Source organism: Halictus rubicundus, chromosome 3 (assembly GCF_050948215.1).
Source record: "Halictus rubicundus isolate RS-2024b chromosome 3, iyHalRubi1_principal, whole genome shotgun sequence".
Taxonomy (NCBI): domain Eukaryota; kingdom Metazoa; phylum Arthropoda; class Insecta; order Hymenoptera; family Halictidae; genus Halictus; species Halictus rubicundus.
In genome coordinates this window covers 12940109-12962409 of record NC_135151.1, presented here as the reverse complement: position 1 = coordinate 12962409, position 22301 = coordinate 12940109, and the positions used below count along the sequence as shown (strand labels likewise).

Here is a 22301-nt window from a genome sequence, read left to right as displayed (position 1 = left end):
ACAGTCGGGAGCGCGCGTCGCGACGCGTCGCGGTGCGTCGTTGTCAGGTTTGCGTCGCGTTGCGTCGGCAACCGGTCCGTCATTGTAGCCGAAATCATTGCGGCAGGCTTCGGGTGCTTCGGCCCGTGACGGGCCGCCGCGCCACGGCGGGACGGGCGGGCTCGAAACCGGACATTGCCGGTGATCATTGTCGCGGGACCAGTCGAATAATTATTTTCGGCGGGGAGCGGGCGACGCGACGCGACGCGACGCGACGCGACGCGACGCGCGCGATTCGCCCGACACATTGTCGATCCGATTCAGCGTTTTGCTTATTTCCTGCGTTACGTGCGGTCGTCTAATCCGACCCGGGAGCCTGGATGAAACAGCCCACCGGAGGGGGTTGGGAACGCGAAATTTGACAGGGCCAATCGCCGGCAACGAGAGTCCACCGGCCGTCGCCAATTCACGGCGTTTATTGTTTCACCGATTTTAATAGCCGCACTCGGGACCGGTTTTATTGCTCTAACGACGCGGATGCCTGACGTTCGGCCGCGCTCTCGCCCCCCGTTCAACCTGGATATTACAATTTCGAATAAAATTCACGGTGAACGCCGCCCGGATAGAGGGGATTCGAGAGCTCGACCTCTATCATCCCCCATAATTTCCCCGAGATTCCGCTGATTGTCGATTTCAAATCAAACCCCGGGAATATTTTACTGCAAATCGAAAGATATAGGAGAACATTATCCGACAGGCGATCGTTCGTCCCGGTATTGGATTTTTATCGCGGGAGGTATACTCTACCAATAATTGCGATACTCTTCTGTCGCATTAACCTCGCGATCGTGATCGTTTGCTGCAAGAAAAAGAATTCCGTGATTGTTGTCTGCTTTTGGTTAGAACGATGGAAAAACTGTCTTTCGTCTTTATTTCTTCCGAATATCCACAAAGTTTGAAACAAAAATTATCCCGCTACTTTCGGGTTTCTTACGATACTAAGTCTGAATTAGAGACGTAGGCGATTGTTTGGACCAAGGAATTCTTCTCGATCGGAATTGTAGCAGCCGGTCACGGTCCAGGTAATCGGTCCATGCAGCGAGCATTGAACTTCCGGAATACTCGAGACGCCCTTCTCTCGCCACGGCGGCGCGGTGAAGTGATTAGGAATTGGTGGAAGGACCACCTGAGACGAGGATTTCTGCTAATTAGCCTTTATCGACCTCTGGGCGAGACTGCGCGGACCATTACGCGTTATTGTGCGAACTTCTCCAGCTTCTATCGCCCCGATAATAGCCGTCGCGATTCATCGGCTCGGTGTATGAGACAGATAATGGTGCTCGAGCGTGATTTACGAGCTGGTGCCAGTTGCCCGAAATCGTTTCTCGTTCTGGCGATGAAGTAAATAGAATTAACGGTTTGGTAATTGCTAATAACGACCGTCGTTTGCCTTTTTCTGGTGTCTCCGGACGGAAGCCGGGCACCGGTTGCCCGAAACGAACGATTGTCTACCTCGAATTTGAATACCGCTTGTTACCCGTGTACTTTCACACTGGCACCGTAGCATTTGTATTGGTAATAATATGGTATTTTAACGACATTTTTGGATGGGTTGAAACACGCGGAGCAATTTAGAGAACGCGGACAATGTCTTCAGCTTCGGTTTGGTTCCAATGATGGTTAAACGGTAGCTCCGTGGAAGATTAGGCGACTAAGAGAGAAAATTGTTCTTCGTGCGCAAATTGTTCACCATAATTACCGATTCCACCATTGTTCACCGATTCTTCAATCAGATTTTAAGCCTTCAAAAATAAGTAGCCATGCAGCACCAGCTTCTTCCATTCATTTTTACTTTCATCCATCATCCCTCATACAAGAACAGAATTAATTTGAACACCTGATGTGTACACGAACCAACCGTGAAATGCCCTTGTCGAACCGTTACGAACACGCTTGTAAAATTTGGTGGTGTTAGCACCTTATCTGCCGAAAGCTTTTCAATAATTATGCTGTACCAGAAAGAAGCTTAAAAGTCGCCTTTCACACAATAATCCCACAGGAAATTATTCGATTACGTTACCGAGTGAGGGGAGAAGGTTCTTAACCGTGGGCCATGCTTTCAAAAATTATCGCCGGTAGATAGTGTGTTAGTAGCAGAAGCAGCACCGAAGGAAGGCCTCGCGAGAGATCGTATCTAAAAAGGGGAAGCGATGGGGATCCCGATGTCGACGGTTGTCCGCGGTTGCCGGCACGAGCCAGAAATGGATTTGAGAGCTAGGCACTATCTCCGGTCTGGCCTCTTGACTCGTCCCCCTTCCTTCGGTTTTTCAGCGTTCTCTTTCGTTCTTCGTTGAAAGTCTCGTCCGGTTTCCGAATGCATAGTTTCCTGCTCTCGCTCTCGCTCTCCTCGTTCGTCTGACCCACATACGGAGATAAGATCGGTCTCCGACACACACATAGATTGAGAGAGAGAGGGAGAGAGAGAGAGAGATGGAAAAGAACGGAAAAGCGGTATTGGCTTCTGTTCACCGCGGGGGTTGCAAACTGGCATCGCGGGCACGTTTCAGGGTTCGATTCGAAGGAGGCCGGGCGAAGAGGGAGGCACGTGCCGGCGCAAGAACCACGGGAAACACACTCGCGCGGCTCGATACGTCGGCTGCGCACAGTTGTACAAACAGCAGTCTCTGTGTTTGGGACGTAAACACACGAACTGTCGAACAATTCCTGCCCTGACCGGCTCTCTGCCCTGCACACGTAACCTTATATCGTTTGCCAGCCGCTTCAGGTCAGTCCGGTTCCCCGCAAGGCCTGCTCCACCACCACGTTCCAACGGCAACGAGATCTACGCCAATGAAATACCAGCCGGCCGCCCAGTCCGATAAAGTTAACGACATTCCCCCGTAAATTCGTTATATTCAGCTTCTTCGCGGTACCCCGGTCTCGGAGCCCAACGCTCATCCCCGAGATCGAGTTAGGTCTTCTTCTGATCCGTCCAGATACCGACGATACCGATCTTAATTCAATCTTATGACGATCTAGCCATGCTGCCTGTGATTTCTAGATCGGGTTATTGGTGCTTTCCCGGGTTCCCAAGAGAACAATCAACCGAGTGAAAAGTTTTCTCAATGGGGTAGTTAATCTTGGTGAACAATGGAGTTTTTTCCCATTTTTTTTTTGTTTTTGAGAAACGAAAGGGGGTGACTGATTCATTTGAAGCTTTGCTTATGCGTGTTTGTTTGATGGAGTACTTTTGTTATGTTATACGAATGTTCTCAGATTGATTTGATCGTAAATACGATTCTTTCTATGGTAAACTAGGTATTGGTAGACAACGAAGAAATTTTTAAACTAGTTAACATAAGAATTTCAACTAAAAATGTTGCAGACATATTTCCACAGAGTCCAACAAAGTAATCCCGCTCCTAAGAATTTCTCTCAAAACGATAATCTCTGTTGCAAAAGATCTTTAACATCACGTCTGGATTTTGAGAAGATTAGTCTCTTTGTATGGACTTTAACTTTTGTTTTCCGTTTTACCATCCATGTACTAAACGTTTTCGTTAACACACGGTATTTTGAAAAGTTCGATGTCCTCCAACGGATATCCCATTCCGCTCGCAGCTGTAAAATTAACGTAGTCGACGATAATATTGAAATTGGATGTCGTTCGGTACTCGTACTCCGGAATTACGATCCTCCGCGGGCAGGTCTATGAAATTTAATTTAATCTAATCAACTGAAATCACTGCGTAGGAATTGCCGAATAAATATTTCGCAAAGGTTTCGAGAGTGCTATAGCTCGGTCTGCCTTCGAATGCAATAGAATCCTCCAGCAAGGATAAAAGTGAAATAAATCTTTTGCTCGGCGAGATGGGAAAGCAATGAGTCAACCGAGGAAACTGATTATACTGCCAGCGACTGTGTTATATTTATTCGTACGACATTTTGCTCGCGCGAAAGGAACCGCTGAATCAAGGTCGATCGCAAACACAAATACGGGTCGAGAGCGTGCGAACCTTATCAAGGACTCGTTCGAGAAATCTATACGGTCGTTTCTGAAATAAAATCCTAGCGTTCCTTGAGGATCAGTATCGTTTTATATCGAACGTTGTTTAGCGTTTGATACTAAATGCTCGATAAGAAGTGGAGTGCGTTTCCTATTCAGTTTTGCCTGTGTACTTCCAATCTTGTTTGATATTTCGAGTTTTGTGAGATGAAAGTGGTATTAATAGTTCTCATCCTTGACGCGCTCTCTGAAATGACAAAAATAATAGTATTCGTGCTTTGAAACTGATATATAGACTGCGGATCTTCATGGGAAATAAACATTTTTTACCTGAATTGCAACGAATCAGAGTGATATAGAAAGTGAAGAAGATAAGTGAGTGATTGAAGATAATATAGGAGTATGTTTAAATTGTTCATATATTTTTGAACAGTGTTATTTCCCCATGTGATCTTACAGATTTAATGTAATTACATTATAAGTACTTATCTAAAATTTTAGGACTTCGCTAAAGGCTTAGAATTCGAGTTAAAAGGATAGAGGAACAATCTCATGCAGTTTTCTGCTACAGTTCCGCAACCTAGGAGTGTAACCAGTATTGGCCCACTTTTCAGCTAGTTGAAACTCGCTGATAATTTGTCCGACCTGATTTTCTCCGATTCCAAATTTATCAGTTCGTATAAAAACCGTGGTAGCGTGCCATGCTGCAGAAAAAGGGCTCTCGCTATGCGGAGTGTTACGAGCGGTAAGAAAAATATAGCAGGAGACATGAACGCCTGCGTAAGAAGGTGCTCTCGTTTGCTGCGTTTGCACGCATTTAAAAAAGCTGTTGCAACGCTTGTGACTCTCACAAACAAATACAACAATATTTACTTGGCATGACCCAACCAATGTTAACCTTTAATACAGCACAAAGAAAATATTGTATTAGCACTATTTCAAGATTCAAAAATTTGTAACGTTCCCAAGATTATGGACGATCTCTTCGAACTATGAATTTTCATCGATCCTAGGGCCAGCTCTATCAGTCTAGGCTATCCTTCAGGATTATACCGCTTTTTATCAGAAATAATAATTTTTCATGAACCTGGTCGGCTAGACTGGTCGGCGGGGCCACGCGTCAGAAAACTCGGATAAGGATGATTTGGGCGACGTTACTTAAAAGATGAATGGATCTCTGAAGAGCGAGGCTTAATTGCACCGGCTCTCGACTTTCGACTTCTTTCGTTCGACAGTCGAAGTGGCGGGAGAGAAGGATGAAAGAGCCCGGGGAAGACGAAGAGGTATCCACCGCGAGACCTCTTTGACGCGGTGCATAACGGTCGACTTGAAATTAAGAAATTAAGAATTAACGCGTCCTGGGATTGGTCGGCCTGGGTCCCTTCTGCTCTATCTCTTTTTTTCTCTCTCTCTCTCTCTCTCTCTCTCTCTTCCTCTCTCCCTCTCCTGCTCTGTCTCCCTTGCTCGCGATGCGCTCCTTGAAACTATCGTCTGGGCAAGCTCGTTTAATTCCACGCCGCAAAGGGAACTTCGCTTCCAAGCGATCGTTTATCGATGGCGAGCTCCGGCTCGAAAGCCTCCGGGAAGTTTACCCTTCGCTTTCGTAAGCTCGCTGAAAGACAATTACGTCATCGAGATTGGCCGATTGGAAGCACGAAGATTGGCTCGTTTCTATCGGACGCCCCCCCCCCCTCTCCGGCCCGAAGAAACTTCAACTTCCCTTGTAATGTATTGTGTTTACTTATCGCTGAATCGGCGAGTTTATTCAGGCCGCGTCAAGTTTATAATTACTGTGTGAATTGTGTCCCCTCCACCCGCGGCGCCTATATCGTTTTCCGAAACGGCGAATACCAATGAAAGTAGAATAAGTGCCGGCGCTCTTTGATGCAACGTGGTCCGAATCCAACACTGCACTTATCGCGAGCCGAGCTGGATGGCTGGTATCAGATAAAAACTTTTTCCTTATCGCACGCTACTGGGTATCTTTCGAATAATTTATTACGTTATCAAGCAGATCCGTTTCTTACGTTACCCTTTCGGTGGTTCTTCACGACCTGGTTTCTACTGATTCCAGAAAGGTTCGAGGACTTAAACGGTGTTATAGATGACTTTAGAATAGAGTCTTAATTTCTGATATTCTCTTAACATTCTAAGCAGAGGTTTAAGGACAATAATTTCTGTATTGCCCTGGCAATTTTTTTGACATAGCTTAATATTGATCGTGTGAAAGGTAGAAAATGTTTACTGTGCACGAAGATCCGCTGTCTATTTATGATCGCTGTGTATCAGTGATTTTTGAGCGGATTTAGAATTTTGTTTGAGGTTGAAAAATGCACAAAGAAAATACAAACAAAAATCCTTCATAATAATGGTTTCACAGCAGCGAAACTATGAAGCAGATTTTCATTAAAAGTTCAGAGTCATTTTCCCCGAAATATAGTAACAAATGCTAAATAGTTACCAGTCATTCGCACACGCCGACAGGCAGTTTATCACCGCGGAAATGCGTGGCGCATTATAATAAATATACAGAGCTCAATTTGCGCTGTCAGATGGGAAATTAAGATCTCGTGTGTGGCGCCCGGCTTGTCAGCGTGACAAGTGAACAGGAAACACCGCGAAATAAGAACAGAACGTGAATATTTCAGGTTCTTCCAACGGATTCGGGGGGCTGGTGTCGGTGCACAGGGACGAGGGGAGGTGGGAGGGGGTAAATTGTTTCACGTGAACGTTGGGCGCGAACAGTTACACGGCGCGGAATCGTAACGCGCGCGTAACGGCCGCATATATCGCGGTCATTTCCATGAATCGCTAATAATTGTTCAGCGGCGCTCCTCTCACCTGTAGAACACGAACCGGAGCCTTCAACCGGGATTTCGGCGTGCGCCTGCGTGGATGAATAAATAAATTTAATGGCGCTTGTCACGTAGCAAAACGGAATAAATTCCGGGCGTCTGACAGCCATTTAAAACAATGCCGTCGCGAATACACGCCATTTGTAACCCGATGCTTTTGTTTCACGTTGCTATTCATTTCGGCGTCCGCCCGCCTCTACCCCCCAACCCCCGCCCTCTTTCGGAGCCCCCACTTTCCATCCCCCGATTCACTATGCCACCGTCAGGCAGAGAGTATCGTCGGACGAAACGCCGACCGTCGCACCGATGATAGCGTGCGTGCGCGCGCGCGCGCCTACCTCTCGATTCCGCGACTCATTTTTTATCCCCCCGATAAAAACGCAATTAAGGCTGTTCGATAAGGCGCGAACGATCGCGGCGTCGCCATTGTGTCTCCCGCGACCTTACGCCCCCACCCCCTCCCTCCAGAACCCAAAGATTCATCAGCCGAATCCCGGAAACAATTGGAGCGTTACCCTGCCGAGAGAAAAAATTGCCACCTTTCGCAGAGAACAGCTCCGGACAAGGGTGGGGAGGGGGCGGATCTGTCGGTTGCCAATGGTTCGTAATAAATCCGCTATTATTGCGGAGCCCCCGCGGTTTAATTGCTCCGCGAGGCGGCCAGACCGGCATCGATTTTACCATTAACATTTTTGGACGGTGTCGCGGGTGTAAATTGCGTCCTTGAAATCGTGCCCGCGCGGTATCGCACGAAATAATTTGCTGCCTCCTTTTACATCGCCATTGTACCGAGGCTTCTCTCAGCGACGACGGCGACGGTCTACTCTCGAGGACTCGTGACGGTGCTGGCCTCGTCGACCGAAGCTTCCTGATTAGTTCGCGGTTTTATGACAATTTTGTGGCCAGAAAGTCAAAGATTTTAGGAGGGAGGTCTCCGCGATGAAAACCGTGCGAGCTCATAATTTCTTCTTTTAATCACACCACTGTAATTACGCCGCGTTCAAATGGAAAGGTGACCCGGTTCGAGGACGAAGTTCGGGAAGCCTAAATGGTGTCGTCAAATGCGCTGATTTGTCGTCCTTCGGCTCTCCAAGAAGTATAAAAATTATGTCTGTAGACTGTAATAACTAGTAACAGGTAGACTGCGGATCTTTATGTAAATTCCAACTTTCATGGATTTTGTAATAAATGCCAATGTGAGGAATGTTATTAATAAACTGCAGATGTTTAGGCATTTGTAGGCAGAATGAGTAGATTAAATGCAAAACAGTAGAAATATCTACAGAATTTTTAAACCCTGCTGTGCGATTAAAATTCTTCAAAAATTAAATACAGTGATTTCTCTATATATGTCGCCGCGGCCTGAATGATAAACGTCGCGGAATTATTCCCACTACTCCGTGAGGGGCCGCGAAGCTCGAAAGGCCTCGGACGCCGAGGAGTGTAAACATAACACAGCTCGGGTACGTCTCCTAAACGATACACGTCCAGGTTGTTGACAAAATCAAGAATTCACTGTAGACGTGTATGTAGCTCCTGTATCTTGCTATTATTATAAGCATTATATTATTACATTATTTTATACCCTGATATTGTATATAATACAATACATATATATATAGTATCCTGTACTGTTTTATTTTGCATAAAGATCCGCAGTATAGTAGTGAAGAATTTTGGTTCCTACAGTAACAGCGTCTCAGATTAAAAAGGTTCTTAGGAACAGTTTTATCCGGAGCCTTTTTGCAACGCTTTTAGACGGTCATTTTCGGAAGCCGTTTCAAGCGCTCGCTAGAAATTCGCGCAAAAACAGCGGAGCGCGGAATCAAACTCGCAAAGAGACAAACGATTTGTCACCGGGCTCGTTTCTTTTTGCACGGTTCCAGCGATTTAATTGCGAGCCGGTCCCCGGAAGGGCGGTGGATTTAAAGTGTAACTCGTGTAAAGTGATTACCGTATCTCGCGCAGCCGGATGTTTTGTCCGTAGCAACCCTAATCCGTCAGCGTTTCCTTCTTGTCAGGACAGTGTCGGTTCCGCGATTCCTTCGAGGTTTTTTCGAAATCGCTGGAGCTCGAACGAGGGTCGGACGTTTCTCGTCGGAGCATTCCTTCTTCGGGGATGAAGGGAACAAGCCTGAGCGGAGGCGCTGGGGCGCGTGGAATGAAATTTATGAAGGTCCTTTATTCCAGCACTTAGGGGGCTGACTTAAGTTTCAGCAATTTATTAATTTCCTCGTGTTTCGGGCGCGACCCTGGAAACGCGCGCGTCCCATTCTCTCCGCCACCCCTCCGAGAAAGAGATCACGTTCAGCCCTCTCCCCACCCCTCAACCCTCGAACTTGTACCTTTCTTCGTAACCGGTTAAACTTGTCCTCGTCCCGGGACAAGATTTCCTACAGGCATTTCGGTTACCGGTCGCGGGAAAGCTTTTAGCGTCGTCTCTCCCGTGAACTCTCGCGACTCTGCCCAATTAAGCGATTAAATTAGCGGAAAGCACATTAACGGGCGACGCGAACGGGGAACACAACGCCGAGCGGAATAAAATTTCGCGCCGATGCGGTGGTGACGCGGGCGAATTTTTCTTTTTTTTTTTTGCCCCCGATGAATCGTTCCGACACGGATTCTTTTTTTCCTCCACCGGGCAAAACAAAAGGCAGCGGGTGTGTAAAAATCGTTCCGGAAATTCGATTTGTTTCCCGGCATGAAATATAGACGGTGTTAGGTGACGATTATACAAGGGTCGGAATTTATTGTACGTATTTTATTAGTGCGCTAGATATAGGCGTAAGAGAGCAAGCGAACGAGGGAGCGAGAGAGAGAAAGAGAGGAAAATGTGGTTTAATGTCCCGTCTGAAAATTTCGCATTCAGCCGGCCTCCGCGCGGAATAATATTTCACGGTAATTCCGCGACTGTGAGACTTAAAACTCGTCGCATTTTCTAGCGGCACCGGGACATTTCTATGGAGAGAATTATTTAAAAATTATCAAAGGGGACGGCCGCGTTCAATAAAGATCGAAACTCCATTGTCGGCCGGCCCTCTTTTCATTTGAGAAAAAAAAACCCGCCTCTTCCGCGCATTCGCGCTCTTCGCCCGCGAAAGCGCAAAAAATTTCCAGCCGAGAAATTAAAAACATTATCCCAATTGTACTTCAGAGCGTAGCAATTAAAATGTTGCGCTTAAAATTAAAATGCGTTCCCCGTTCTAAAGCGACGCGTTTCTGTTCCCCGCGAATACGTTCGTTCGTGCCTCCTAATTGGTTCATATAATCGAACAAACCCCCGGGTCTATTCAGCTTCGCGGAATGCGATTCAGATTTGCTGATTTTTCACGTGCGTCATTCGCGTTTTTCAGCGGGCTGTACTTCCAGCAAACGATTATTTCAAATCATAATTACAGCTCGCGCCGTGAATGCGAGTTCACCGAATGCGAATGTAACCTCGACTGTACTATAGTTTATTCGTTCGAATATGTGATTTTATTAAAAATTCCTCTGGTTTCAATCAATATTTCGTCCGAGCCATGAGACGCTGGATAATAAGCACAATAAGTCAGAATTCATTTTTAGTTAATTCTTTGTACAGTGTTACAAAATTAGGTATTACTTAAAGTATTTTTTTAAGGTAATGAACATTTGGAAGCATGAATATGATTATGCAAGGAGCATTATGTTTACAACCAAAATTATTGTATGGAGGCGTGACTAACTTGTGTGATATTATTGGGCTACAACAATTTTATTCTTTGTCAAGTAATATACAAGTATTAATAACAATAAGGGTAAGAACGCAATTATAATATTACAATCGACTCTGCCCACTAGTTTTAACTATTATCAATTCTGATTAATCAAACGCTTAAAAAAACCGACTTGTAAGTAACAATTAGCAAGTATTACATTTAAAAATATCAGATTAAGGATTAAAACAGAAAGAAGCACTGCTTTTGCGTACATGCAAGAATTCCAATTTTAAATGAGTAAGAACACCTTAGGCTGTCATGAAAATTATTTTGTCAACTGTACATACACGCTTAGTGTCTATACTGGTACAGCGTGGGTGTATGTATTCTAAATATCATTTTTCACATTCTATCAAGAATTTCAGTCATCTACTACATTTTGTAAGAAACGGAAACCCAATCGATCCCAGCTAAATGAACAACTGAAAGACATAAATAAGGAAGTTGGTGCAACTTGCTGCGAGTCCGCACGCAACGGTGGAGCGGAACCACAAGCCAGGATCGCATACCGAAAGGAGCATTGGATCTCGCAGAACAAACTGCCGGTCGATTGGTAACTTCGCGATTAATCATTCCAAAATACCGAAGCCCGCAGAATGCAGAACACGGTTCCGAAATTCCAGGGAATTCTACGGTTCCGTCGGGCGATCGCTTTGCGAACCTTCGCATTCAGATGCGTCGGTGGTTCTGGCGAAAGGGTTGCCAAAATGTCTGGCAGAGAGCGGGTCAAGTACGCGAGAACACGGAAATCACGGTCCTCAGGGTCGCGTTGGACGTTCTACGCCTGCGAATCAGAGCGAGCGAGTCTGTGTAAGAGGGGGTTCGCAAGTCACGGAGGTTGGTGTGCGTGTGGATGTGGGAAGACGAAGAAGCACGGAAGGGGGTTAGGTTCGAGGCTAGACAGAGACGGGAAGGGAAAGACTTCTCCGCTCGAAACTTTAACTCGCTCTCTCTCTCTCTCTCTCTTCTCTCTCTATCCCTCTCTATCCTTCTCTCTCTCTCTCTATCTATGTATCTATGTCTCTCTATCTCGGTTTCTCTCTTTCCCGCGTGCTTGCTTGTCGCAGCTTTTGTCTGGCGATGCAAGCATCATTAGCGTCGGGCGTAATGAGCACACTAATCACCAACCGACTGCGTTCCGCCGTAGTGAAGCACTCGAGAGCCGAAGGAAAAAAAAAGCATCGCGCCTTGCCGGAGACGCGACGGTGACGGCAAGAGGGAAAAAGCGGACACGGGGCAAGTGGCAGAAGTGCGCGAGCGGGGGTGGCGCGAGAATACGTGTTCAGAAAAATTCATGGCGACGCGGTGGTTTATACCACACCATTGTGAAACGGGGACGCGGAAGCGACCCGCGAAAATCAGCCGGTTATTGTTGCGAGCCGATCGCGAACGTTCGATCCCTGAAAAAAGGTTTACCGTCGAGCGAAATTTATCGGACGATGAAATTTTGCAAACTGCTCGGAGAGGTATTAAAACGATGGGCAAAAAACAGAAGTGGGTGCAATATTCGATGTTGAGGAATATTTCTGGACGTTGCTAAATGTCGCTGAACATGATTAATTTTTGCAGAATATTTTAGGGGAACTGGTTGCTACAGGGGTGAGAATGTAGAGCGTTAAATATTTTCGAGCATTTAATTAGACGTTGGCATACATTTCTGGACACATGAGTGTACTGTAGTATATTACAAAATATTTCTCAATACTGCTAAATATTACCGAATACTGTTACGTATCGTGAAATATTGTAGAACATTTATAGAATATTTTCAGTTGCCTAACAATTAGTGGAAGAGTTCGAGGCAGAGGAATCAGAGATATTGCGAGCTCGGTGCGTTAAATCAAAAGGATATTTGATATTAATTTCATTCCATGGATTCGGTGGAATTGTAACGTCAGTCCTAATGCGGGGAACGTTTGTAAAGCGCAAAGCCTGTAGATGATTAATTTAATTCATCGGTATTGTCTTCGTTAAATTCCACATGCCGAGTGCAAACCGCGGATGCTCCTCTAATTCTCTGCGCTTCATTGCACGATGTTCTGTACAATGGAAAATGTGTGTGCTCTCGCGCGCGCAGCCCCGTGTGTCTGGCGGATGAAATTTCGGGGACGACTTCTCGCTAGCGGGTTCTGTTTCGGTTTGCTGTCAATACGCGCGGGTGGGGAGGATCGTGGTTACTTGATTACAGTAATTATCGTGATACAGATTTACGTATTTGTCATGTCTGTTGCGGGAAATCCGACGCATTAGTCATGATAGCCGCAGCAGATTCATTGCTGTAATAATTACATAAATTCACGTTACGTTACTGCCGACTCGTAATCACGTATTACCATAATTATCTGTTACGTCGATTCATAATTGCCGGCCGTTTAGTAGATGTAATCGAAGACGCTTCAAACTTTCTATACACCTAAATTTAATTATACCAACCAATTCCAGCGTAATTCATTTATTTAGGTCACTTCCGACCTCCTCTATTTTACACTGAATTTTATATGCTTTTACATCGTACATTTTTCGTGGTTCATCAAATATTTAATTCTAATTTGCGCTCACAGTAAAGTCAACAGTAAATTCCGTTCGATGGTTCGACAAGCTTTAAACCGACTCCGTCATTATCTTCTATCCGTCGTAAGGCTCGCTGCTGGGAATAAAATGCTTTCTCCGATTCGTCGATCGATTCTTGTCAAATTTTTAAAGCGCCATTGTCGAATTGGATTGAAATCGAGACGAAGCTATTTCTGCAAATCCGTTTAGGATTGATTCAAACGGAATAGTCGTTCCGTCGGAAGCTGAGTGGAGCGTAAACGGCGGCCATTTGCATTCTAAGGCAAGAGTTTATCGCGCGACTATTTGCCCGCTCGTATTAGGGCATGAAGGTCATTTCGCGTTAAGTGCCATTTCAGCGCAGAACTCGCGCCATTTGAAACGCGTGTGTCTCGCCGCCTGTTATTCTCTCGTTAAAATTTTTCACGACGGGATCGTTCTCACGCCGCAGCATATGCTTGGCCTGCGGGAAATATTATTTGGCGACCGTGCCTTGCGTTTTCTTCGCGGAAAGTCTGTGGATTTTGTCTGATCTTCTTATTCTTCTCTCTATTTTTGACGAACGATTTAGACTTTTCACTATTTCGTGAGGCGTTGGATCATATTGCTCGATTATAATAAGTTGAAGAACATCCTTCGAGCTAAGAGTTTTGTCAGGCGATTAAAATGATGAAATGTGTTTTGATGGCTGCACCGTTAATTTTTGAAGAGTGTATCTATTTGAGGATAACTTGCACGGTACACACAACGGTGACCAATTAACGGACGAACATACTCTCCCGTTCGCAGCAAGTTCTGCTGCTGTGCACATTACAAACCCCATTCATTCGTAAGAACTGTACGTACGCCGGGAACTCCTTAGTCTTGGCAACTTCTTGTTCAAACAATTATATCTCCAACGCCGAGTAACTTAGCGGTGCCGAAACAGGTACACGCTAACGAGCGAACTTTCGCTAATTAATAATTACGTTGGAAAAAATGATTCGACCGGTATTACGAATTAATACCGTCGTAACGTGAAACAGCATCCTCCTCTTTCTGTATCCTGCAGAAAATTACAATTACTCCGAAGAATTGTCGACGATTTACCACGATGAAACGTCGAGAAAAAAGAAAGCTCCTAAAAGAGGATCAAGTACAGTGAATTCTCGATATATGTCAACAACACGGGTGTTGCCAGCGTTATGTTTACACTCCTCGGCTTCAAGGCCCCTCACAGGATATATTTCGCGGTAGTGGGGATAATTCCGCGACGTTTATCATCCAGGCCTTGGCGACATATATAGAGGAATCACTGTACTTTCAACACGATCTAATTGGCGTGATAATAGAGGATCCGATGAATCCTCCTCTTACTTCGTATCTCGAACAAAAAAAAAAGAAACCAAAATTACTCGATGAAATGATCGTCGATTTACATGCATCATCGGAAGACAAGACAGTCGAAGAGGATCGAGCGTATTTGAACGCGAACCAGTTCGAATGTGCAGGACCGACCGTTCGGTTGCCACGTGCTGGAGCAATCCACATAATCGTCGAGCGCACCGCGAAAGATTCGATTCGAAGGATTCGATGACATCTTTGGAACGAGCTAATCGGCGGAGCTGCCATCGTGCAAGCGAGGAGAATCGCCGGGACATTGTGTCAAACAGAGAATCGGATCACGAAGTAGGTCAACCGAGCCGAGGGCCCTGCAATCTTCCAAATGGCCGTTCGCTTTGCCCGAACAGGATGGTCCGAGCACTAAAGCCGAACCCGGAGACCCGGTCGAATCGGACACTCGGCTAGAGGCCACAAGCGGAAATGGCCTAAACGGGCTCGAAGGAGAACCCGACGAAGTATAGCCTAGGAGATCCTTAGGATAAAGAAGAACGCGGGGCTGCCGGGTTCGAGAAGGGGAAAGTCGGAGCGCGTTTAACAGTCCCGTTAAACATTAACTGCCGCTCTGCAGTTTTCCCGTGCAACTCCGGGTTAACTTTGATTGCAGTTAACGGCCCCTGGGGATGGCGCCTTTAAAAGGGGTGTGGGAATCACCGGAGGAGGTTGATGAAGGAGGCATCTGCAAGAGTGGGAGGGACCAGAGGGGAGGGGGTGTTGAGGCAAAACGGGTTGGGAGAAGCGGACAGCCGATGAAGAGGAGGATTCGACTGCGGGAGGCATCTTCTAACTTCTTATAATTACGCGGGGGCTCGAGGGTTTAACTGCTGTTTAATTTCATTCGGCAATTAACCGGCGCTTTATCGGCGCTCGAAACACCTCGAGCCCGTCGCCATCCTCGTCGTCGTCGTCGTCGTCGTAGTAGTGTGGCCGGCCATCAACCGGTGTTTTATCGCGGCCGGCTTTCAGCCGCGCGGAACGGCCGCGTGCGGATTCGGAAACGGCGGAAACGCGGACGCTCGTTGATCGCCCGGCATTTCAATGACGACATTACGTGCCGCGCATGGAATCCATTAATGCGATTAATGAACGCATTGTGTCTCGCTGTTTACGAGCTACGTGTTTAAGAGTTACGGGATCGTCTTCTCCCGGAATTATGGTTGTCCGTTTATCCGGTGGCCGAACGGTATTCCCGTTTTCTCCCAAATGAAACGTCTCTCCAAAGTAGTACTTTATAGACCGTTCACTATCGAAAATATTCATTCCCCTGAGTTATCGCAAACGGAGAAATAAATTCGTGAATACATTTGAAAGTGTTAAGAATTTGTTGAAATAAAAAAATGTAAAAAGATTTAAGAAATCGAAAAATCTGGCTGTATGGTTTCCAGCTGGCTAAAATTGTTGCAAAAAGAAACACGTGTCTAGGTAAGTCCTTGTCTGTGATTAATGGAAACCATTTTTATTTTGCATACAAATCCGCAGTCCATTTCGTAAATATGTAAACACAACTTTAAAAAAATGCTAATAATATTTTTCGCTACAGGATACGTTCAGAAAACTAACAATTAAAATAATAACCCACGAAACATGGAAGAAGCGAATCAACGTTTCCAGTGATCAGCGTTTGAAAAACAGAAGATGTTAAAATACGGTTTTGACAAAACTTGTCGTCATCATGTTCGTGATACTTTTCCGGTGAAAACAATACCAAACACGATAAAAATTCGAATGATAATTATTCGTTAAATTCACGATACAGTGGGACCTCGATTATGCGAACCGATGATACCCGAATTTCTTCGCGTGTAGCCGGCAGAAACGCGAACGCTCGTTGATCGCATGGCATTTCAATGACATTACGTGCCGTGCGTTGAATCCATTAACGCGATTAATGAACGCATTGTGTCTTGCGGTTTACGAGCTACGTGTTTAAGAGTTACGGGACGCATTGTACGCGTTACAAAGGCGGGTTTCTGTACTCCCGAACATAGTTCCTATGGATTACTCGAATGGACACGTTTTATCGCGCCGGCCCGGCATGGATGTTTCGTGACGAATGCGTTGATCCGCTCTTCTTTCTTTTGTTGTTGTTTTGCGTCATCCATCGATCGGCAAACAAACACCGCTACAAGTAAATATATTTAATTGAGACGGATCGCCGCCATTCTTTTGTCTCCCGTCGAACGAGATCACTCTACTTTGTTGTTTCTCGTTCGTTTCGCGCGTTTTTTTCCCCCGGACTCCTTCGTTATAGCGTGTTATGTCAAACAATCCTAGTGTTTCAATTAACGGGCTGGACACTGTGTACACAACGGGGACCCAAATTGTTTCATTGTGCGCCACGCGTTTTCATTCGTTTTAGCGGATTCAAATGGTTAACGGGTTTGGAGCGGTCCGTGCAGTGAATCGACGGTGAATTTACACACACGGACTAAGTATCTGCACACTTAATAACGGATTTTGGATAAATGTATTTCGGATTTGCTGTTTTATTGTTATTGAGTAAATCTGTTTTAAAGCGGTCGTGTTTATTGATATTTAGTTACCATTGATTCATTTGTTTCAGTATTTTGTTGTCTTCGAGCCTTCATCGATGCTAAATGAATTTCTTTCACTTGAACATTTGGGACAATAAGATCTGTTTTATATTGATCATTAGGCTGTGGATTTGTTTGCAAAATAAATATTTCTTGCATGTGTTACAAGCATAAAATATGTTATACATGCGCTGTCTAATTTACACTATGGTAGCTACGTGTTCAATGATCAGTATTTTTATTAAGAATTAATCATGTTTAGACTGTGGATTTTATGCATTTATGTAAAAGCTTCGAATGTTATTTTCAGCTTACCAACGCCATTGAACGAAGAATTGAACGTTTACTTACCTCCTGTTTTCTACACTTGGTACAGTTATAGCAAGTTAATATTGTTATAGCAATGCAAACACAGAGTTTAGATGAACGTGTCTAGGTGTCCGTATATTTATACACGAAACGATATCCAACCAAAAACATTTACAACGCGTAGGAATATTTAAATGCACGTGTCTCAACATAGTAGCTCAATCGATCGTCATGGAAATAGAGACTCGAACTTTCGAACCAATAATTGTAGAACAATGCTTGTCAAAGTCCACCATATTTCCATCCCCGGGGAGCAAGTATTTTCGACCGAGTCGAATTTTCCCGGAAAATCTGTCAGCGATTCGAAACTTTCGTGAGTGGAGCACGTCGCATTTAAATAGTTAGATATTACAGTTCCGTTCGAAATTGTTGACGCACTTGAGGAAAGTTCCCCGAGGCGGATGTGATCTTCTCAATGAGCAGCTTGCGCAAATTCGTGGTTTCCCTGTTTGAATCTGTTCGGTTATCCAAGAGGAGCGAGAGCGAGCCAGAGTTCGGAACTGTCCCGTGGAAGATGGAGAGATCTCTGGTCGCTTATAGCTTCATCCTGGGGACACAATTTTCCCTGTCATGAAACCATAAACATCCCCAGCCCACGGGCATACCTCGGCCCGACCCCGAGCCTCTCCATAATCTGGCCGCCAGTCTAACGCTGCTACTGCTGCTGCTGTTGCTGCGTTTCTAGCGCCATTTAGATAAACTCGTAATCTAGACGCCGTTTCCTACGGTGAAATATTCCCCCGAGGGTGTTGCGAGCCACCAGAAACCCCGTGCGCCGACCACGCCGCGCCAACAAGGGGTGCGAACCCTTCCGCGTCGACAATTTAAGATCGATCCCCTACCAATGACAACAAGTCTCCCGGCAGCTCCTGCTAAATTGCTGGCCCGGGAACGGCTGTGAAACGCAGAACGAAACGTTTCTAGCGCGTTTATCCTTCGTAAATGGGTCAGCAAACGCCTCCGGCCTTTCCGCGCCGATTTTATCTCAAGCAAGAAACGCGTCGCGCCTTTACGCTCTTCCGCGTATTCGAACGATACGCTGATAACGATTACTCAGAAACGAGTAAATTTGAGTAAAAGTGAGTAATAAAACAGGGCTGAACTTTACTTCAGGAAACCATAAATTTTAAACCTATTTTTATGTGATCCTGTAGATTCTGGCGGGAGAATGTCGAAAATCCAAGTTTGAATCATAGGAGATCGCTAATTCAAAAGTTATACGTATGTGAAAATGTGCGATTTTCGGGGTTTCTGAAAGGTAAGGGGGACGCCATGTTAATATGCAGTGACCATCGCACGTCGCTCAACGAGCGGTGCCGCCAGATACCGTGCACGAGTTGATGGATTTTACAGTGGAAGATCTTTCCACCAATATTTTGAACGAGTGATCTCCTAGGATTGAAACTTGGATTTTCGGCATTTTCTCGCCAGAATCTACAGGATTACATAATAAAAAATTAAAAATTTCCGGTTTCCTGAGGTAAAGTTCAACCTGAAACAGTCAAATTCACAAATGAGATTCATATAAAGCCGCCTGATTTTCTCGCAGGAACGCATTAAAGTTGCAAGCCGCCTTTCTACGGATTGAAACAACGAATAAACGCGCCACGGGCGAAGACGTGAAAGCTTTCAGGTCTTTATTTTTGAAAGCGTAGCTCGTCCGCAAACTTTAATCCCGGTTTTGCTCTTGTCGGGAGAGTCGAAGGTGGATCCGCGGGAAGAAGCAACGTTCGTCGAAGCAACAGAGCGGCGCGGCGGCGTGACCGAAATAAAATGGCCGTGTTTGTTCAAAATATTGCGCATAAGTTACGGTAACAAGCCAGAAATCATTATGTGCACGGGTAGGACGGCGGAAGGGAGCGGCCTGGGCGGTGGAACGAGGCTGGCTGTGCATAGTTGCGAACGGCGAAACACCGTGGCACGTTGAATTCGCTTCCGTTGAAATTTGTTTATGCAAATAATACGCTGCAGCGACAAAGTCGGCGAAGGTGTACCCGCCTGTTTTCTCTTTCCGCGTTCCCATCGTCCATTTGTATTTCAAATAGGACGGTCGCGACGTAGTCATATCCTTCGACTCATCCGTCTTTCATATTCCCTCCACTCTACGGCCCTTTCCCTCTGCCCCCGGATATGAAATTTCTCTTCCATCCCAATGTTGGATCGCCAAAGAACAAAAAAATAAGAAAAAGAAAGAGAGGGGAAGAGAGAGAGAGAGAGAGAGAGAGAGAGTTACCGTACCATGCTCATGCAAAATTCTTTTCGACCGTGGTCAAGAAACATTGTCAACCGCATGAATACCTTCCAGAGTACGTCTCGTTTCTTATTAATACAAATGTCGTAAGGACGTCGAGGTGTAAAAAAGATTCTTTGTAATCTTGACGTTTCCTTGACGTATCAGGAATGCCCGGAATGCAGAGTTCCTCTGATTCACTGTAGAATTTTCCTCGTTCGAATATTTTGAGTGAATAAATGACTAGGTAAAGGAATTCTTTTTATTTTCTGCTGTAAACGTCAAGAAGTTATTGTTTACAAGGTGTGTGTCCTACATGTGAGTCACAGACGATCTGGGAGGAATACCGATTTACTCGTTTATTTTAATTCCCTATTCCAAGATTTTAAGTATGAATCGGTAAAGAAATTCTTTTCGCTATCGGCCGCAGGCGTTAAGAAATTATTGTTATGCTATATGTTCGCATGAGAAAGAGCCGTCGTTTTAGGCGTTATTCTTAAAGAAACATACGTCCGGTTGTCGGGCAACAAATAACGTCCCGCGCCGACGTTAAAGTTACACATTCTGGCGTTTCGAACAGGCAGATTTACACTGGCCGTGAATCACATTTCGCAAGCGAAATATATTTTCCTGGGTTGAATTAAACTTCGAGGTTGCCTGATGCATAGCTTCGCTGTCATCCATCGTGAAACGAAATCTCCATGTAACGAGATCGAAACCTACGTAGCCCGTGGATTTCGGAATTTTGATTCCAGTCTTCATTTAAATAAATCATACGTTTGCTCTGACTCCGACGCTTAATAACCACTGGTTTCTATAGCGAGACAGTGACGAGACACGTTTGTACGTACACAATAATAATCTATTCTGTAGAAAATTTCGTCGAATACTTAAATTTTTGTTCTTTGTACAACTATTTACGTTTTGTTGTCATTAGAATGTAGCTTCGATTGATTATTGATTGAAATTGATGTGGAAGCAGCTGTTTTGACACTTAAGTGATACAGTGTTTACTCAGATTACGAAATATCATGCTAGGACGTTTTTAAAATTCTCTATACATTTGCCCAAGTATATAATTTAAGAATAAACGATCCAAACGTTCTACAGAAGTTAACGGAACTTGATATGGAAATTATCGTACGATACAGTGACAAAAGTTAGTTTACAGAAATTTTGTTGGAGAGATCCCAGTCAAAATGACGGGTTCTAATATTTTTCATTTACGATTATTAAGATTGTAAAACCCCATTTCTCTGTGGATACTAGGTGTTCGACTACAGGTCGGAGAAAATTTAGGGGGTGGGTCTCCATGACGAATAAAAAATTTGCTATTTCGGATTCGTCTTTTAGATATTAACAATTAAAATGCGGCAACCCTACGAAATTATCGAGTAGAATTGGTCAATGCCTTTTCACTTTACAGTCAGGCTCGCATAAGTAATTTACTCGTGATAACTATAAATGGTTTAGTATATACTATAAAAAAATAAATAATACTATAAAATGGTTTCCATACACGCATCGTGTCCACAAGTATTGACTGAAATCCTAGTAAGTGCAAGTATTCACAAATCTGCATATATTTGTTTACGTGACTATCGCGCGCCTCTATGACGTACGCAACGTACACCACTGTTGGTAGGGTTGCCGCATTTTAGGCGTATTTTTAATCGTTAATAACTGAAAAATGAATCCGAAATCGAAATTTTGTTATTCTTCATTTTCGCTTTATATTTTCATGGAAAACCACCCTCCAAATTTTTACCCACCGAACACCGAACGGTCGAACACCGTGTATATTCTAACAAGAATGGTTAAAAATTTGAATAGATACATTCTTGTCATTTTTATAAATTAATGTAAAATAGTCACTTTTAATGCTCCGTAAAGTTAAAATGTCTAAGAATAGCCTGGCAATGCTGATGGTTTCCCTTTCTTCTGGAAAAGTATGAACGACAAAGATAAACGGTAACATGTTAACGGTAAAAATGTTTTTGGAGATCAGGACGATGCGAGTGAATCATCGTGGCGCGCCCGCGCGCGCACACACACAAAGAAACGGAGAGCCGTGGATTATTCTATCGAATTATTACAGTCGGGAGAGCACGATCTTGTACACCGTAAAATTGCTCGTTTAAAATCGAGACTTCGGTTTAATCGGCCGGGGCTGGTGGCGTGGTTGTGTCTCTCTTTTTGGGGGGGAAATCGTCGTCGAAGCGGTCAAACGCAACGAGCGTCCGGGGCAGACGGTCGAATGTGCAATCACCGATCGAATGCCTCCTGCGGACGAACTATTATTCGTGTCCAATCGGCATTGTAACGTGGAACACACCGGCAACTGCCCGATAAAATCATTATACGTCTCATTACTTGTCAGCTGCAAATGTCCCCGTTGTCTGCCTTTTAATTTTCACCACGCCACGCCAGGCTGGATCGCAGGGCCGTGTTCCTAAACGATACAACCGCGTTTCGTCGTTCCCACAGCCCTTTTCACCCTTTTTCTATCTCCTTCCTACTCCCGCCTTTCAAACTTCGATTTCTTACAATTCCGATCGGGGAACAATTGAATTGACCGTCTTGTTCATTTACCGTCCAACGGGGTTAATCGCGCGCCACCGAGAGGATCCTTCGCCTTTGTGCGATCGCTGAAGAGTG

At 44.9% G+C, this 22301-nt stretch overlaps 1 protein-coding gene across 8 annotated transcripts in view; it reads left to right on the top strand.

Annotated features, from left to right (window-relative positions):
• Positions 1-22301, top strand: part of Rbp6 (RNA-binding protein 6) — a 1054377-nt gene that overhangs the window by 760083 nt on the left and 271993 nt on the right. The gene's annotated exons all lie outside the window — the stretch shown is intronic.